Below are 16,994 nucleotides of genomic sequence, written 5' to 3'. Positions count from 1 at the left end.
CTTCGTGCTACTTGTTGAACTCTTTTACTTACTGAAGGGTTTACTTTACGTTCATTAAGTAAACTGAAAGTAGATCTTTGTAAAAATTAAGAGGGGAAATGGGAGAGGGAGGAAGAAGGGTTGGAGTGTGGGCAGGAGGGAGGGTAGGGTGCAAAGTGTCACTGTGTTCCTAAATCTGTATGTATGAAATACATGAAACTTGTATAACTTACATAAAACTTTAAAAAAAGAAAGAACATGAAAGCTAAGTTATTGAAAAAACAGATTAAAGATACCATAAAAGAAGCCATTGGTGGCTGAATGGTTTTAAAATTCAGTGTATGCTGAAATACAATGGAATACAAGAGTTACTTCAAAAGTTTGTGGAGAATGGAATTAAGAGACAATCTTGGGGCTGGTGCTGTGGCGCATTATGTTAAAGCCCTGGCCTAAATCGCCGGCATTCCATATGGATGTCACTTCTACTCCTGGCTGCTCCACTTCCGAACCAGCTCTCTGCTATGGCCTGGGTAAGCAGTAGAAGATAGCCCAAGTGCTTGAACCCCTGCACCCTCGTGGGAGACCCAGAAGAAGCTCCTGGTTCCTGGCTTCAGATCAGCGCAGCTCCAGCCCTTGCAGCCATCTGGGGAGTGAACCAGTGGATTGAAGGCCTCTCTCTCTGTAACTCTGTCTTTCAAATAAATAAAATAAATCTTTAAAAAAAGAGAGAGAGAATCTTTTCTGGTGCCAAAAGAATTTTAAGCCATGCATAGTTTTTTTTCCCACAATATTCATTTCCATAAACTTTTTGAAGAGCCCCTATGTGCAGGAATTTCAAAAAAATTTGCACCAAAACAAACTGACCTTTTAACTCCATTTTCCACAAGCTTTTTGAAGTTCATGCCCTTGTACTCCTCAGCCTTAAGCAAGAAGGAAATCCTGTCACATGCTACAATACAAATGAAACTTGCGGACATTCTCCTAAGTGAAATAAACCAAAAAGACAACTACTGCATGATTCTACTCTATGAGCTACCTAACATAGTGAAACAGAAAGTATAGGGTAGTTGCCAGGGGCTGGGTGAAGGGAGAGGAGGGCAGCTGTTTAGTGAGTCTAGAATTTCAGTCATGTAGCATGGAGCTTCAGGGGAGGAGTGTTTGGGGATCAGCTGTACTGTCCACTTGGAAATTGTTGGAAGAGCAAATTTTATGTTGTTTTAGAAACAATAAAAATTACTTTTTTGGAAAGTTAATAAGTCAAAAGTTTATTGATCTCAGCATAACAGAATAGCTAAATAGTTACTAAAAATAATTATATATATATGTATATGTATATATGTATGTGTGTATATGTATATATACAAAAACAATCTCAGATATTGTTAAATGCAAAAAGCAAAGTGCAGGGCTGTGGTTGATTTGCTACTACTTGTGTGAAAGGGAGGAGGCTGGGGCTGGCGCTGTGGCATAGCTGGTAAAGCCACCACCTGCAGTGCCGGCATCCCATATGGGTGCTGGTTCGAGTCCTGGCTGCTCCTCTTCTGATCCAGCTCTCTGCTATAGCCTGGGAAAGCAGTAGAAGACGGCCCAAGGCCTTGGGCCCCTGCACCCATGTGGGAGACCCGGAAGAAGCTCCTGGCTCCTGGCTTTGGATCGGCGCAGCTGTGGCTGTTGCAGCCAATTGGGGAGTGAACCAGCAGACGGAAGACCTCTCTCTCTCTCTCTCTCTCTTTCTCTCTCTCTCTCTGCCTCTCCTTCTCTCTCTGTGTAACTCTGACTTTCAAATAACTTAAATAAATCTTAAAAAAAAAAAAAAAGGGAGGAGAGGCATGCAGCCACCAATACTGGTAAGTGCTTAGACTCCTCTGTGACATACTTGAGAAAACCATCCCACTGGTTGCCTGGGGATGAAGCATACTGGGGAGGAGTATTTAACACGGTTTATTTTGTATTTTTTGAATGTTTTATGATGTCCATACATTTCCTTTCCAAAAATAATGTAAAAGAGCAAGGAGCATAGAGGCAGAAAGTAGAACAGAGGTTCCCAGGGCCTGAGGGCAGGGAGAAATCAGGAGTTACTGTTTCAAGGATACGAATTTCTGTTTGGGATGATGAAAAAATTCTGGAAATAGTGTGTTACACAGCATTGTGAACGGGCCTAATTCCCGTGAATTGTATGCTCCAAAGGGATTAAAATGGTAAATGTTATGCTATGTATAATTTAGCCCAATAAAATAAAAAGGAGGAGAAATACAGAATCAGCACAGGTTTTTCTACTTGTGTAAGAAATTGATCTATGTATATGCCAGCGAATGCATCAAAAGGGACCTGAGAGCACCCTGCGTCAGTGTGAGCCAGAAACTGACGTGGGTGTCTGAGGGGATCTTTTGGTTTTGATTCTATTTATTTTATAACTGAATATCCTAGAGTGGTCATTTCTTTTGTAGTTTAAAAAAAATTAAAATATGTCGCAAAAACAACAAGTTGAACCCAAAGTTGACTCAGAAGCCAATTGAGGCCTGAAAGTACTGCTTCAATCTCATTTGGTATGATCCCCACATAGAGCTGGAGATTTTTCTAAAATGTGAAGAAATGACCACTTTCATCATTGGGGATACCGGTACAGAGCTAGCCAGCAGGACTGCTAGTAAAGAAAATTTGCTTTTAATGGCTTTTGTCATCCTTTAGAAGCCATCCTATCCTTCATGTTCTAGCAGTCTCCCCTGCATCTGAGCTGCTGCTAGTGCTTCCAAACTAAAGCCTGGCTTATTAGAGCTGTCCACAGAGCTCCCTAACCTCATCTTCCCTCCCCAGGCAGAAGCTCATGTACTGGACCTTTACCTTCCCTCTTCAAAAATTAGCTGCTTCTGGATCCCTTTAACAAAGGATCCTACTAGGTGATTAAGGAATTCAATCAGCTTATTTGAGCTAAATGTTAATAGCTTCAATTTTCTCTCTATTAGTAGATGATATTTTAATTTTAACACAGCCCTTCAATATATTAACTCAAAAGAATGACTAACAGTGTGTGGGTGCAGATGGGGGTGGGGACATGTTGCTAATCACATCACACAAGCAGCCGCTTTGAAATTTTCCCTACTTTCAGTGATTTTATGCAAATCACTCACTGTAAATGTATTAAAGTAAATGTTTTCTATCTGGCAGGAGATGCAAAAGTGGCTGAGAGTTTGTGATGAAAATTATTTGTTTATAATTATTTAATGGTTACCTTTGTATATAACATATGTTGATCCTATTAACAAAATCTGTCCCTCGTAGGGGGAAAAAAAAGAGGCTTGACAGATTCAGATGGAGGTGTTTAATTGAATTAACGTGATGCAGACTCGCCACACCACAGGCCTACAGTATGAAAGGGATAGCTCATGGGCTATTTTTTCCAGCTAAGAATGGGGCGGAGTGGGGGGTGTGTGGCCCGCTTCAGATACTTTCAGAGAGGCACAGAGCCTGGTCTGTTCCAGAAGGAAAAAAATCACAGAAGGGTGATTTTGTTGTGCAAGAGAATCTGCTACTGCAGAAGGAGGCTTTCACATTGCTCTCAAAAGCAGCAGCTAGTTGTCTGAAATCCAGAGGTTGACCAAAGGCTTTTTCAACCAGGGAGCTCTTAACAGGACGGTGAGAAGCATTTTTGGCATAGACTCATCAATAGCACATTATTCTAAAACTAGTTGTGAAAGGGCCCTGTAGGCTGCTTAAGAGAGAGTGGTTCGCCAGTGCTGTGGCGAAGCGGGTTAACGCCCTGGCCTGAAGCGCTGGCATCCCATATGGGGGCTGGTTCAAGACCCGGCTGCTCCATTTCTGATCCAGCTCTCTGCTGTGGCCTAGGAAAGCAGTACAAGATGGCCCAAGTCCTTGGGCCCCTGCAGCCATGTGGGAGACCTGGAAGAAGCTCCTGGCTCCTGGCGGATAGTTGGAGCTCCAGCCGTTGTGGCCAAATGGAGAATGAACCAGCGGATGGAAGATCTCTCTCTCTCTGCCTCTCTTTCTCTCTGTGTAACTCTGATTTTCAAATAAATAAATAAATAAATAAATAAATAAATCTTTTAAAAAAGAGAGAGAGAGAGTGGTTCAAAATAAATATGTTCCCACTATGGAGATACGGCTTTTTATCAATTTTCTAAGTTATCCGAATCGTTATATTTGTTATAGTGAGCATGTCTGTTGGATATCTATGACATATTGGTAAATATTTGAGCCTTCAGACAAAAACCTGAAACTAAACTCAGGCCTTGCCTTTTCCTAACTAGCAGCACCAAGTCACTCAGAGTCTAGCTTTCCTGATACCACATCCTCCTGTGTTTCCTCCCATCTCACCCCATTCCTGAAGTTCTGGTTCTTCTTCCTCCTGCTCTTCCACCTAGGAAGGCTGGCAGACCCCAGGGTTCGGTGCTTGGCTCGCTTCTCCACCTACAGTCACTCCCTAGGCGATCTTCTCTGCCATTGTTTTAAGTACAATGCATGTGCCAGTGGATCCCAATTTTATCTTTCCAGCTCAGACCTCTCTCCTGAGTCCAGACTTGCATATCCAACTTACTAAATTACATCTCCACCTGGCTATCTCAAGACAGCAGCCAACTAATATGACCATAAGAGAACTCTTCTCCATCTCAGTAAATGGTACTACCGAACTGCTAAAGCCAGATACTGGGATGCCATCCTTGATACCTTCCTTTCCCCGATGTGGGACAGTCAATCCATCACTGAGTCTTATTTTGGTCTCCCCATTATCACTTTTGCCATCTTGCAATAAGTACTATAGTGGTATTTCCAAAGTGGAAATCTGATCATGCTACTTCCATCTGCTGCTTAAAAACCTTCAATCTCTCCTTACTACCATTAGAGTAAAATTCATATGGCTTGATGTGGTCTGTACGACCCAGCATTAGCTGGTCGCTGTCTACATCTCCAGCCTCATTCTGTTCTATTCTCACCCTTGCTAACTCTAGTCCAAACACACTGGCCTCTGATACCTGCTGACTCATACCATGCTGTTGTCCAACATTACATATATTCTTTCCCTGCTGCTGAAGTGGTCTTCCTTTCGGTCCTCATATGGCTGTCTAGTGCCTGGTTTCAAGTTACACATCAGCTTCTTGGGGAAGCCTTCCCTGACCACCCTATTTAAAATAACCCCTCCACGTTATTTTTTAAAGGTTTATTTATTTATTTGAACGGCTGAGTTACAGAGACAGTGAGGCAGAGGCAGAGAGAGAAAAAGATGGATAAGTAGATAGATAGATAGGCCAGTGCCACGGCTCAATAGGCTAATCCTCCTCCTGCGGCGCCAGCACCCCAGGGTTCTAGTCCCGGTTGGGGCACCGGATTCTGTCCCGGTTGCTCCGCTTCCAGTCCAGCTCTCTGCTGTGGCCCGGGAGTGCAGTGGAGAATGGGCCCAAGTGCTTGGGCCCTGCACCTGCATGGGAGACCAGGAGAAGCACCTGGCTCCTGGCTTCGGATCAGCATGGTGCACTGGCCGGTGCACGCTGGCCGAAGCAGCCATTGGGGGGTGAACCAACGGAAAAAAGGAAGACCTTTCTCTCTGTCTCTCTCTCTCACTGTCCACTCTGTCAAAAATAAATAAATAATAAATAAATAAAATTTAAAAAGATAAATAGATAGATAGATAGATAGATAGATAGATAGATAGATCTTCCTTCTACTGGTTCACTTCCCAGATGACCGCAACGACCAGGGCTAGGCTAGGCCAAAGCCAGGAGCCAGGAGCTTCTTCTGGGTCTCCCATGTGTATACAAAAGCTCAAAGACTTGGGCTATCCTCTGCTGCTTTCCTAGGCACATTAGCAGGGAGCTGGATCAGAAGTGGAGCAGCCAGACTCAAACTGTCACCCATATGGCATGCTGGCCCTGCAGTCAGTGACATAACTCACTATGCCACAGCACCAGCCCCTCCACAGTATTTTTTTAAATGCATCGCCCTATTCATTTGCTTTAGGGCACTTCCTGGCTAAAACTATTATATATGTTTATTATACATCTACATGTACACACTTACATACACATGAACGCACACACATATTCCATAAAGCAAGAGCCTTGTCTATATCATTGATATATCTACAAGTACCTGGCTCATAGTAGGTGCTAATATTCGCTTGATAAATGTCAATAAATGAAGGAAGAGATGATCTTTGTGACCCTGATATAGATTTACCTCTATCTTCAATCTACAATGAGATTATCACTCATGGATAGGACCTGTTTGCAAAACCAGTGCATTTTTAGAAAGTTCACATTGGAAGTTCAGACACATTACTCAGGGCCTCAACTGCGCATATGCCAGCAACTCACAAACTGACTTAAGGAACAGTAGAGCCTGTCTCTGTGGCCCCAGCAGTTAGCATAATTGGCTGTTAACTAAAAGGTCAATACTCCACGCCAACTCTGAGGCATATGTTGCGTGGGGGTGGGCTTTGTAGTGCAGTTGGTGAAGCCACTGCTTGGGACATCCACGTGCCATATTGGATTGCTAGTTCCAATCCTGGCTACCCTGTGCTTCTGATGCAGCATTCCTGATAATGTGCACCCTGAAAGGAAGCAGATCATGGCCCAGTATTCGGATTTCTGCCACCCAGGTGGGAGACCCAGATGGAGCTCCTGGCTTCAACCTAATCTAGCCCTGGCTCTTGCAGGCATTTGGGGAGTGAACCAGTGGATGGAAGTTTTCTTTGTCTTTCTGTCTCTCTCTCACCCTTCCTTTCAAATTAATCTTATTTATTTATTTATTTGAAAGGCAGAGTTACAGAGAGGCAGAAGCAGAAAGAGACAGAGACAGAGACAGAGACAGAGACACAGAGAGAGGTCTTCCATCCACTGGTTGACTCCCCAGATGGCTGCAACAGCTTGAACTGCTCTGATCTGAAGCTAGGAGCCAGGTGCTTCCTCCAGGTCTCCCACGTGGGTGCAGAGGTCCAAGCACTTGGGCCGTCTTCTACTGCTTTCTGAGGCCATAGCAGAGAGCTGGATCAGAAGAGGAGCAGCCAGGACTCGAACCAGCACCCATATGGGATGGCACTGCAGGCTGCGGCCTTACCCGCTACGCCACAGCGCTGGCCCCATTAATAAATAAATCTTAAAAAAAGCAAAAAAGAAGAAACACTGATGTCCCCCAAGATATTAACTGGTGTTCTGAGGGGAAAAAAAAGATTCGATCAAGCATGTTTGCGAAATGCTACAGACTGAATCTCCCTCTAAGAGACTCCCAGAACACATTAGCATATGAAAGCTCTAAGAAGTCCTGCCAGAAATAAGATCCTTTTTACCTCTGTTTAGCATTTCCCAAACATATTTGACCATGGAACGTTTATGTTTTCCTCACTTATTAGTATCTCATAGGGCATCAGTGTCTCTCAGAATGTAATATTGGCAACATCACCAGAGATATGGAGAGGTAGATATAGAGATGTATGTGTGTGTGTGCATGCATATGCATGCATATGTGTGTCTATATCATGGATATTAATGAGTTAACATAAGTTCCATGGCAATAAATTCCAAAGATATCTGTAAGATGAGGTAGAGTGGGATTCAGGTTTAAAATAAGGTATTGATCGATGATTGTGCATTCTGATAACATTGATACTGGCCTGCAGTAGGTTATGAGTGCTGTTCAAAATGAGCTCATATGTTCTGGCCTGAATGAATTACCCCTAGGCTACTGAGAACCTGCAAATAAGATCGAGCCTTAGGAAAATGTATAAAGGTACAAATTGGAGAAATATCAGTGTTATATCCCCAAAGCGGAGAGATGAGCAACTTTCAAAAGGGGAAAAAAATGGATTCTGCAAACTGAAGACTGGTGGACTTGGTTTGAAGCAAGATTCATATCACTCTTCCTCTTACCCATTTCAATACTTCTTTCTGTTCCTTGAACTTTTCATGCCCATCCTTGCCTGAAGTCTTTGCATTTGCTGTTCCCTCTGCCTAAGGCATGGACTGGCAACCTTTTTCTGTAATAAGCCAGTAGTGAATATATTATATTTTGTAGGCCACGTGATCTCCATCCCAACTATTTAGCTCTGTTGTGGAATGCAAATCAATCATAGACAATACATAAACAATCAAACTTTATAAAATACAGTAATTGAGCCTCTGTCACCCACATAGGAGACCCAGATGGAGATCCTGGTTTTGGACTGGTCAGCCCAGCCTTTGGGGAGTGAACCACCAAATGGTAGATACCTTTCTCTGTTTCTCTGTATCTCACTGTCACTCTGCCTTTCAAATAAATAAAATAAATCTTAAAAAAAAAACCCACGCAGACTGTGGACCAGATTCGACCCAAGGCCATAGCCGTTCAACCTGGAGAGCATTTTGCCAGGATCCTTACATGACTAATCCTTTTTGCTTAAAATTCAGTTCAAACATCATTGTCTCAGATTACACCACCCAGTCTAAAGTAACTACACATATACTTGCATTTAAATCTCCCTATTTTAATCATTCTCACTGTGCATATCACTGACTGACATTTTCTTTATTGACTCGTCCCTGCCTCCTACACACACCAGCATAATAACTAATGTCTATTGAGTTCTCATTGCGTGCCCAGCAGTGTTCTAAGCGCTTTACATGTATTAACTCTTTTAATCTTAATAATATCCTCCTGACAATAACCTTTAATCTCTGCCATTTTATAGATGAAGAAATGAAGGCTAAGAGATTAAGTAATTTATCCCTGATCTCATAGCTTAGCTAGTGGTGATTCTAGGATTTAGACCCAGGCTCATAAGCATTGTGCTATACTATATCTCAGTTATGAGCTTCATGGGAGCAGGATTCTTATTTACTGATAACCTTAGAATAAAGTCTAGAGCAGGGGTGGGGAACCTTTTTCTGCCAAGGGCCATTTGGATATTTATCACATCATTCACAGGTCATTTAAAATGATCACCTTAACAATTAGCCTGCTATAGATTTACTAAATTTTTTTATTTTTTAAAAGATTTATTTATTTATTTGAGAGGTAGAGTTACAGTCAGAGAGAGGGAGAGACAGAGAGAAAGATCTCCCATCCGCTGGTTCACTCCCCAGATGGCCACAATAGCCAGAGCTGGGCCAATCCAGAGCTATGAATCAAGAGATTCTTCTGGGTCTCCCACGCAGGTGCAGGGGCCCAAGGATTTGGGCCATCTTCCACTGCTTTCCCAGGCCACAGCAGAGAGCTGGATTGGAAGAGGAACAGCTGGGATAAGAACTGGCACCCATACGGGATGCCAACACCACAGGTGGAGGCCTAGCCCACTATGCCACAGTGCCGGCCCTGATTTATTGAATTTTGAGTCCTGCCTGCAGTTGCCTTGTCAGTGCCAGACCAAATGATTTCACAGCCTACAGGCCAGATGTTTCCCATCCCTATTCTAGAATAATGCCTGGCTTATAAGTGCTTAATAAATATTGGTAAATTTAATATAAAGTTTTTTAAAGATTTTTTTATTTATTTGAAAGCAGAGTTACAGAGAAAGGGAGAGATACAAAGAGAGGTTTTTCTATCCGCTGGTTCACTCTCCAAATGGCCACATCAGCTAGGAGTTGACCTGGCTGAAGCTAGGAGCTTCTTCCAGGTCTCCCATGCAGGTAGCAAGGATCCAAGCACTTGGCATATCTTCCACTGCTTTTCCAGGCCATTAGCAGGGAGCTGAATCAGAAGTGGAGCAGCCAGGACACGAACCGGTGTCCATATGGGATGCCAACATCATAGATGGCAGCCCAATCTGCTACATTTTAAGACACTCAGGTTATTAAAAGAAGACAGAATTCACTAGGAATAAGATTAACTTGATTTCCATCTTTGATAAGACTGCTTTATAGGGAGAACAAAGAAATGGAAAGGATGTTGAATTTGTTTAGACTTTAGTGAACATAAAGCAAGGTCTTTGCTAAAACACTTAGGTTTGCTAGATCTTTCCATGTCATTTAACATTGTTACTCTTTTCTTTCTTTTTTTGGCTTCCATGACATTTTTCTATTCCTTAGTTCCCTACACAACTTACTATTCTTTGTCCTTCATGTGATCCTCCTCCCCTATCAGCCCCTAGAATGTGGGTGTTGCCAGGATCCCAAGCCCAGTTCTTAGCTCAACCTACTTTCCAAATTCTCTTAGGTGGTCCCATCCATTTTCATCGTTACCATTTTTACCATCATCCTGATGACACCTTAATTTATATCTCCAGGCCATAACGTTTACTAATCCTGAAAAATCCCACAGGCATCTCAAGTTTAACATGTCCCAAACCAAATTCTTTATCTCCTTCCCATACCTATTCCTTTTCTTATATTCCTTATCTCAATGGCACCACTCAGTGACCTCCACACAAGAAATCTGAACATCATTTTGTCTCCTCACTGTCTCATCACCCTCCTTGTCCCCTCATATCTAAATACTGATCCAGTCTTAGTGATTTTGCTTCTCAAATATTTCACAACTCACACACACCTAATATCTGTAATCTACTCTCAGCCAGGGTCTCTGTCTTTGGTTTTGAACATATCCAAATTGTACACACAGCCACCAGAATTAGCCTTTTGAAGTGAAAATATGCTCATGTGACACCTTATTCCCTAGAAGATGGAGCCCACGTTACATTAGGACCATACAAATCTCCTCTACCTTGCCAGCTGCTGTGTCACTCACAGCTAATGGTTCAGCATTTCCCAACTGCTTGCAACATTGCAAGCCCCCATGGAAGCACTTTTCTGCCTTTGTTCATGCTGTAGCCTCTAATGCTCCTCTTGAACCACACAATCTGATTTGGAATTCAGGTGACTCAAGTGGCATCCTCACTACTGCACCAAATGCCGAGCCTCAGCTGTCTTCTTCTCAGGCATGCTGAACTTTCCTCTCTCATAGGACTTGTCCATCCATATTTTTATTGCCTGTTCACATGCCTGTATCCTTCTTCTTACTATGAGTTCCCTGAAGGCAGGGATCATGCCTTATCCAAAATGGTACACAAGATGCTGTGTACAGTGCTTGGCACATAGTATGAATTCAATGACTGCTTGATGAATCAGCTATGTTATGGCCACAACACACTGTTGGCTCATTGAACTGATGTATAATATCCTTAATTCTTTTTCACAAAAGTAATTGTTATGTCATGTAGTAAGTGCAACGGTAGAGGTAAAACAAAAGAACAGGAGCAGAACACCTAACTTGGCCTGAAATGGGGGTGATTGCAGGGAGGGGAGACACAGAAAATGCACTCATTCAAACTTTGACTGCAATAATAGAAACAGAATATGAGAAACCAGGGAAGAAATAGTGTGGATCTACTTTTCATGGCTCTACTCCATGGAAACAGCATTTCGATTGGTAGGGTAAGTTGGATTATTCAATAAATTCCAGTAGCATGGAAAACATAAAGCTAAACCTCAGAAATAGTTGAAGAAACAGGAAAGGATTAGCTAGGATAAAGGAAGATTGTGAGGAATCTTATGGTTTTCTTCAAATAGTTGAAGGGTTATGTTATGAGTTGAGTTTCATCCCACCAAAATATATGTTGAAGCCCTAACCCCCAGAATATCAAAATGTGACCTTTATTGTGAAGAGCACCTTTGCAGATACAATTAATTAAGATGAGGTCATACCAGAGTAGGGTCCAATCTAACTGATGTCCTTATGAGAGAGGGAGAAAATTGGACACAGACACAGAAGGAAATGGCCATGTGAAGATGAAGGCAGAGATCAGAATTACACTGTCCTAAGCCAAAGAACAAAGGTCTCCCCCACCAAAAAAAAAAAAAAAGAAGAAGAAGAAGAAGAAAGAAAAAACACATCAAGAGACTAGGACAGATTCTTCCCTATGGCCTTCAGAGGGAACATAGTTCTGTTAAAACCTTGATTTCAATATTTATCTCCAGGGCCAGTGCTGTGCTCTAGTGGGTAGAGCCACCACCTGCAGTGCCAACATCCCATATTGGTGCCAGTTTGAGTCCCGGCTGCTCCACTTCCAATCGAACTCTTTGCTATGGCTTGGGAAAACAGTAGAAGAAGGCCCAAGTCCTTGGGCCCTGGCACCTGCATGGGAGTCCTGGAGGAAGCTCCTGGCTCCTGGCTTCAGATCGGCCCAGCTCCAGCTATTGCGGCCATTTGGGGAGTCAATCAGTGGATGGAAGACTTTCTTTCTCTCTCTCTCTCTCTTTCTCTCTGTGCCTCTGCCTCTGCCTCTCTGTAACTCTGACTTTCAAATAAATAAATAAATATTTTTTTTAAAAAAAGAATGACAACATATGCAGTGAAACCAAAAATTATTAAAAAATCTAGCTCCCATAGCAATGATATAATGAGTCTTTGTTGTTTTAAGCCCTGTAGTTTATGGCACTTTGTTAGAGCAGCAACAGGAAACTAATACAGACTGTCATGGAACATAAGGAGCAGATCTGTTTTTTGTAAGACCAATGGATTGGAAATATAAGGAGATAGAAATGCTTCTTTATATTGAATGAAAACCCCATAGTCATGCTATCCAAAGATTAAAATGAGCAGTCATGGGAGCTAGCAGGCTCATCACTGGAGGTCCATGTATAGGCTGAAGGTTTCTTTGACTGAGATTATAATAATGATATTAATAATAGCACAACTACCGTCTTACCTTAATTTGAACAAGTCAATTCAAGCTAACATTTATGAAACAATTGGGAATTTCTGAATGCTAATTGGATGTTTGATTATATTAATGATCTCGTGTCATTTTTAGGTGAAAATTATTGCATGATAGTTATAATGAGGAGCTGGCATGTGTCATAGTGATTTAAGCTGCCACCTGCAATGCCGACATCCCATATGGGTACCGGTTCAAGTCCTGGCTGCTCTACTTCTGATCTAGCTCTCTGTTGATGGCTTGGGAAAGCAGTGGAAGATGGCCCAAGTGCTTGGGCCCCTGTACCCAAATGGGGACCCAGAAGAATGTCCTGGCTCCTGGCTTCAGCCTGGAGCATCCGGGAATCAAACCAGTGCCCATATGAGATGCTGGCTTTGCAGGTGACGGCTTTACCCACTATGCCACAATGCCCTGGAAATCTCATTTTTACAGTGATAATAAATGTAGGAGAAATGATGGAATTATAAATCATCATTTGTCCACCATCATCATAATAGTTGAATCAGGTGAGAGTCATCAGTGACTGCTAGAACTAATAGATGAAAGTAATGAGATATTGATATGGTCTCAAGTACCTCCTTACTTATTAGTGCAGAGGAAAAAATAGTAATTCTAGGGGCCGGCACTGTGGTGTAGTAGGTTAAGCCTCTGCCTGAGGTGCTGGCATCTCATGTGGGCCCCAATTCAGGTCCTGGCTGCTCCACTTCCCATCCAGCTCCCTGTTAATGCACCTGGGAAAACAGTGGGAGATGACCCAAGTGCTTGGGCCCCTGCACCCTTGTAGGAGCCCTGGAAGAAGCTTCTGGCTCCTGGGTTTGGATTGGCCCAGCTCTAGTCATTGCAGCCATTTGAGGAATGAACTAGCAGATGGAAGATCTCCCTCCCTCTCTCTCTCTCTCTCTCTGTTTTTCCCTCTCTCAGTCTGTAACTCTGCCTCTCAAATAAATTAATCTTAAAAAGATAGTAACTTTAAAGTAGAATAACCTAGCAAACAGTATTTTTTTAAAGATTTGTTTATTTTTTGAAAGGTAGAGTTACAAAGGGAGAAGGAGAGACACAGAGAGCTTTTCTATCCGCTGGTTCACTCCCCAGATGGCCACAATAGCTGGGGCTGAGCCAGGCTGAAGCCAGGAGCTAGGAGCTTCATCTGGGTCTCCCACATGGGTGCAGGGGTCCAAGCACTTGGGCCATCTTCCACTGTTTTCCCAAGCCATTAGAAGGGAGCTGGATGGAAAGTGGAGCAGCCAGCACTTGAACCTGTGCCCATATGGGATGCCGGTGTGCAGACAATGGTTATGCCCACTGTGCCACAATGCAGGCCCTGAAAACAGGATCTTAACCAAGTGATCAAATTTAATATGATCAATAATAGAACAAATTAACATCATGAAGCCACTGAGGACACAGCATTTCTGTGATATTATTTCCTAATGTGTATAAACTGAATATAACCATGAGGAAAACTCAGCTACTCCCAAACAGAGAGACATACTACAAAATTTCTGGCCTGTACTCTGCAAATTTGTCAATACTATGAAACACAAGGGCTATAAAACTATTCTAAATTAAAAGAGATACAAAACTGAGTGCAACTCATGAGCTGAGTTTTTTTATGTAACAAAGGAAATGATTTGTACAATGTACTTAACCAAATCTAAATTAGGACTGTAGATTAGTTAATATTGCATCAATGATAATTTCCTAATGTTGATCATTATACTTAGTTATGTAAGAGTGTCTTTATTCTTAGGAAATACACTGAAATATTTAAGGGTAAATGACATCATGTCTGCAACTTACTCTCAGATGATTCAGAACAAAGAGGGATGTGTGTTCATGTTTGTGTGTGTGTGTGTGTGTCTGTGAGAGAAAGAAAGAGAGGAAGCAAATTGGTGAAAATATGCTAAAATGTTAGCATTTGAGGAACCAAATTGATTTAAGGGTCAAGAGTAAATTGTGTTTTTTACTGTTCTTATAACTTTTCTGTAACTCTGAAATTATATCGAAATAAAAAGCTGAAAGGGAAAAAGTGATTATGAAATGAAGAAGTGGAGACAGCAATTCCATTTCAACTTTTTTTTTTTTTGTTACTTTTCAACATCTTTCAACAAGTTTGAAGTCCAGTGGTGGTAGTGGTTGCAGCTGCTGCTATTGTACAGATGGGACAGACTTGTGCATGTTTATAACTTTGGGAGAAACAACAACTAGAAATAGGATAAAGACACAGGAGAGAGAAAATATGTTGGCATGAGGCCCATTGTCTATCCTTATACCAGTTCTATCCTGTCTTCTGAATTGCAGTTTTATGCTAAGTTTTGAAATCACGAAATGTGAGTTCTGCAACTTTACTCTTCTCTTTCAAGATTGGTTTTGGCTATTCTGACCATTTAATTGCCATATAAAATTTAGGATCAACTTGTCAAGTTCTATTTTACAAGCCAGCTGGGATTCATAATAGGAATTGCATCAAATCTATAGATCAATTTGGGAGTCCTCTTGCAATATGAAGTGATCCAATTTGTAAATATGGGATATCTTTCCATTTATTTAGGACGTTTTTAATTTCTTTTTTGAAACATTTATTTTATTTATTTGAAAGGCAGAGTTAGAGAGAGAGACAGAGAGAGGTCTTCCATCTGCTTATTCACTCCCCCAAATGGCCACAAAGCCAGGAGCCAGGAGCTTCAAATCGGTGCCCATATGGAATGCCTTCATTGCAGGTGGTGGCTTTACCCACTATGCCACAACACCAGCCCCTCCTTAATTTCTTTCACCAAATTTTGTATAGCTTTCAGAGTGTAAGTTTGACACTTGTTTAATTAAATTTATTCCTAAATACCTTTTTAAATCCTTTTATGCATGCAATTGCTTTCTTAATTTCATTTTGGATCTTTATTGCTAGTGTATGAAATACAATTTATTTTTGTACTTTATCTTGTATGCTATAACTTTGTTGACTATTAGTTCTAATAGTTTTTTTTAATATTTATTTGAAAGGCTTGGAGACACAGAGAGGAGCATGCAAGGGTGAGACTGAGAGCAAAAGGGCACTCTCATCTGCTGCTTCATGCCTCCAAATTTCAATAATGGCTCCAGGCTAGGGGCAGAAGCCAGGAGCCTGGACCTCAATCCAGGTCTCCCATGAAAGGAACCCAATCACTTGGCCATTACTGCTGCTTTTCAGGGTCTGTATTAGCAGGAATCCAGAGTCAGGAGGAGCTGGATATCAAATTCAGATACTCTGATATGGGGCATTGGCCTCCTAACCAGTGTCTTAACCACTAGACTAAATATCTATCTCTAATAATTCCTTTTTGTGATTTCCTTAAAAATTTCTGTATACAAGATCATTCCACCTGTAAATAAAGATAATTTTACTTATTTTTTTCAATATGAATGCCTTTTATTTCATTTTTACTACCTAATTTCCCTAGCTAGAAACTCCAGTACACATTGAATAGAAATACTTTGTTTCTGGAGTGGGCATTGTGGTGCAGCAGATTAAGCCACTGCTTGCTTGACTTGAATCCTGGTTCCTCCAATTCTGATCCAACTTTCTGCTAGTATGCCTAAGAGGTAGCAGGTGATGGCTCAAGTGATTTAGACACCTGCCACCCACATGGAAGACCCAGATGGAGTTTCTTTTTCAGCCTGGCCCAGCCCCAGTTGTTGCAGCCATTTGGGAAGTGAACCATGAGACGGAAGATCTCTTATTCTCACGTTCTCTTGCCCTCTCTCTATCACTCTGGCTTTCAAATGAAAGGTTTAACAATCTTTTTTTTAAAGATTTATTTTGTTTATTTGAAAGTCAAAGTCACACACAGAGAGAAGGAGAAGCAGAGGAGAGAAAGGTCTTCCATTCACTGGTCATCCTCAAGTGGCTGTAATGGCCCGAGCTGCACCAATCTGAAGCCAGGAGATTCTTCCGGGTCTCCCACGTGGGTGTAGGCCATCTTCTACTGCTTTCCCAGGCCATAGCAGAGAGCTGGACCAGAAGTGGAGCGGCCAGGACTCAAACTGGCGCCCATATGGGAGGCCAGCACTGCAGGCGGTGGCTTTACCCGCTACACCACAGCGTCAGCCCCTAAAAAATCTTTCTTAAAAATAAATACCTTGTTCCTGATCTTAAGGGGAAGCTTTCAGTCTTTAAGCATTAATGATGTTAGCTGTGGAGTTTTCATAGATATGCTTTATCAGAGTGAGGAAGTTCTGTTCTATTTCTAATTTGTTGAGTGCTTTCCATTATAAAAGGGATATTGACTTTTTTCAAGTGCCTTTTGCTGAGTCTATTGAGATGATCATGTGTTTTTTTAAAATTAATTTATTTATTCAAGAGGCAGAGTTAGAGAGACATACAGAGACAGAGACAGAGATCTTC

The sequence above is a fragment of the Lepus europaeus genome, chromosome X (assembly GCF_033115175.1).
Source record: "Lepus europaeus isolate LE1 chromosome X, mLepTim1.pri, whole genome shotgun sequence".
Classification (NCBI taxonomy): domain Eukaryota; kingdom Metazoa; phylum Chordata; class Mammalia; order Lagomorpha; family Leporidae; genus Lepus; species Lepus europaeus.
This window is presented reverse-complemented; position numbering follows the sequence as displayed.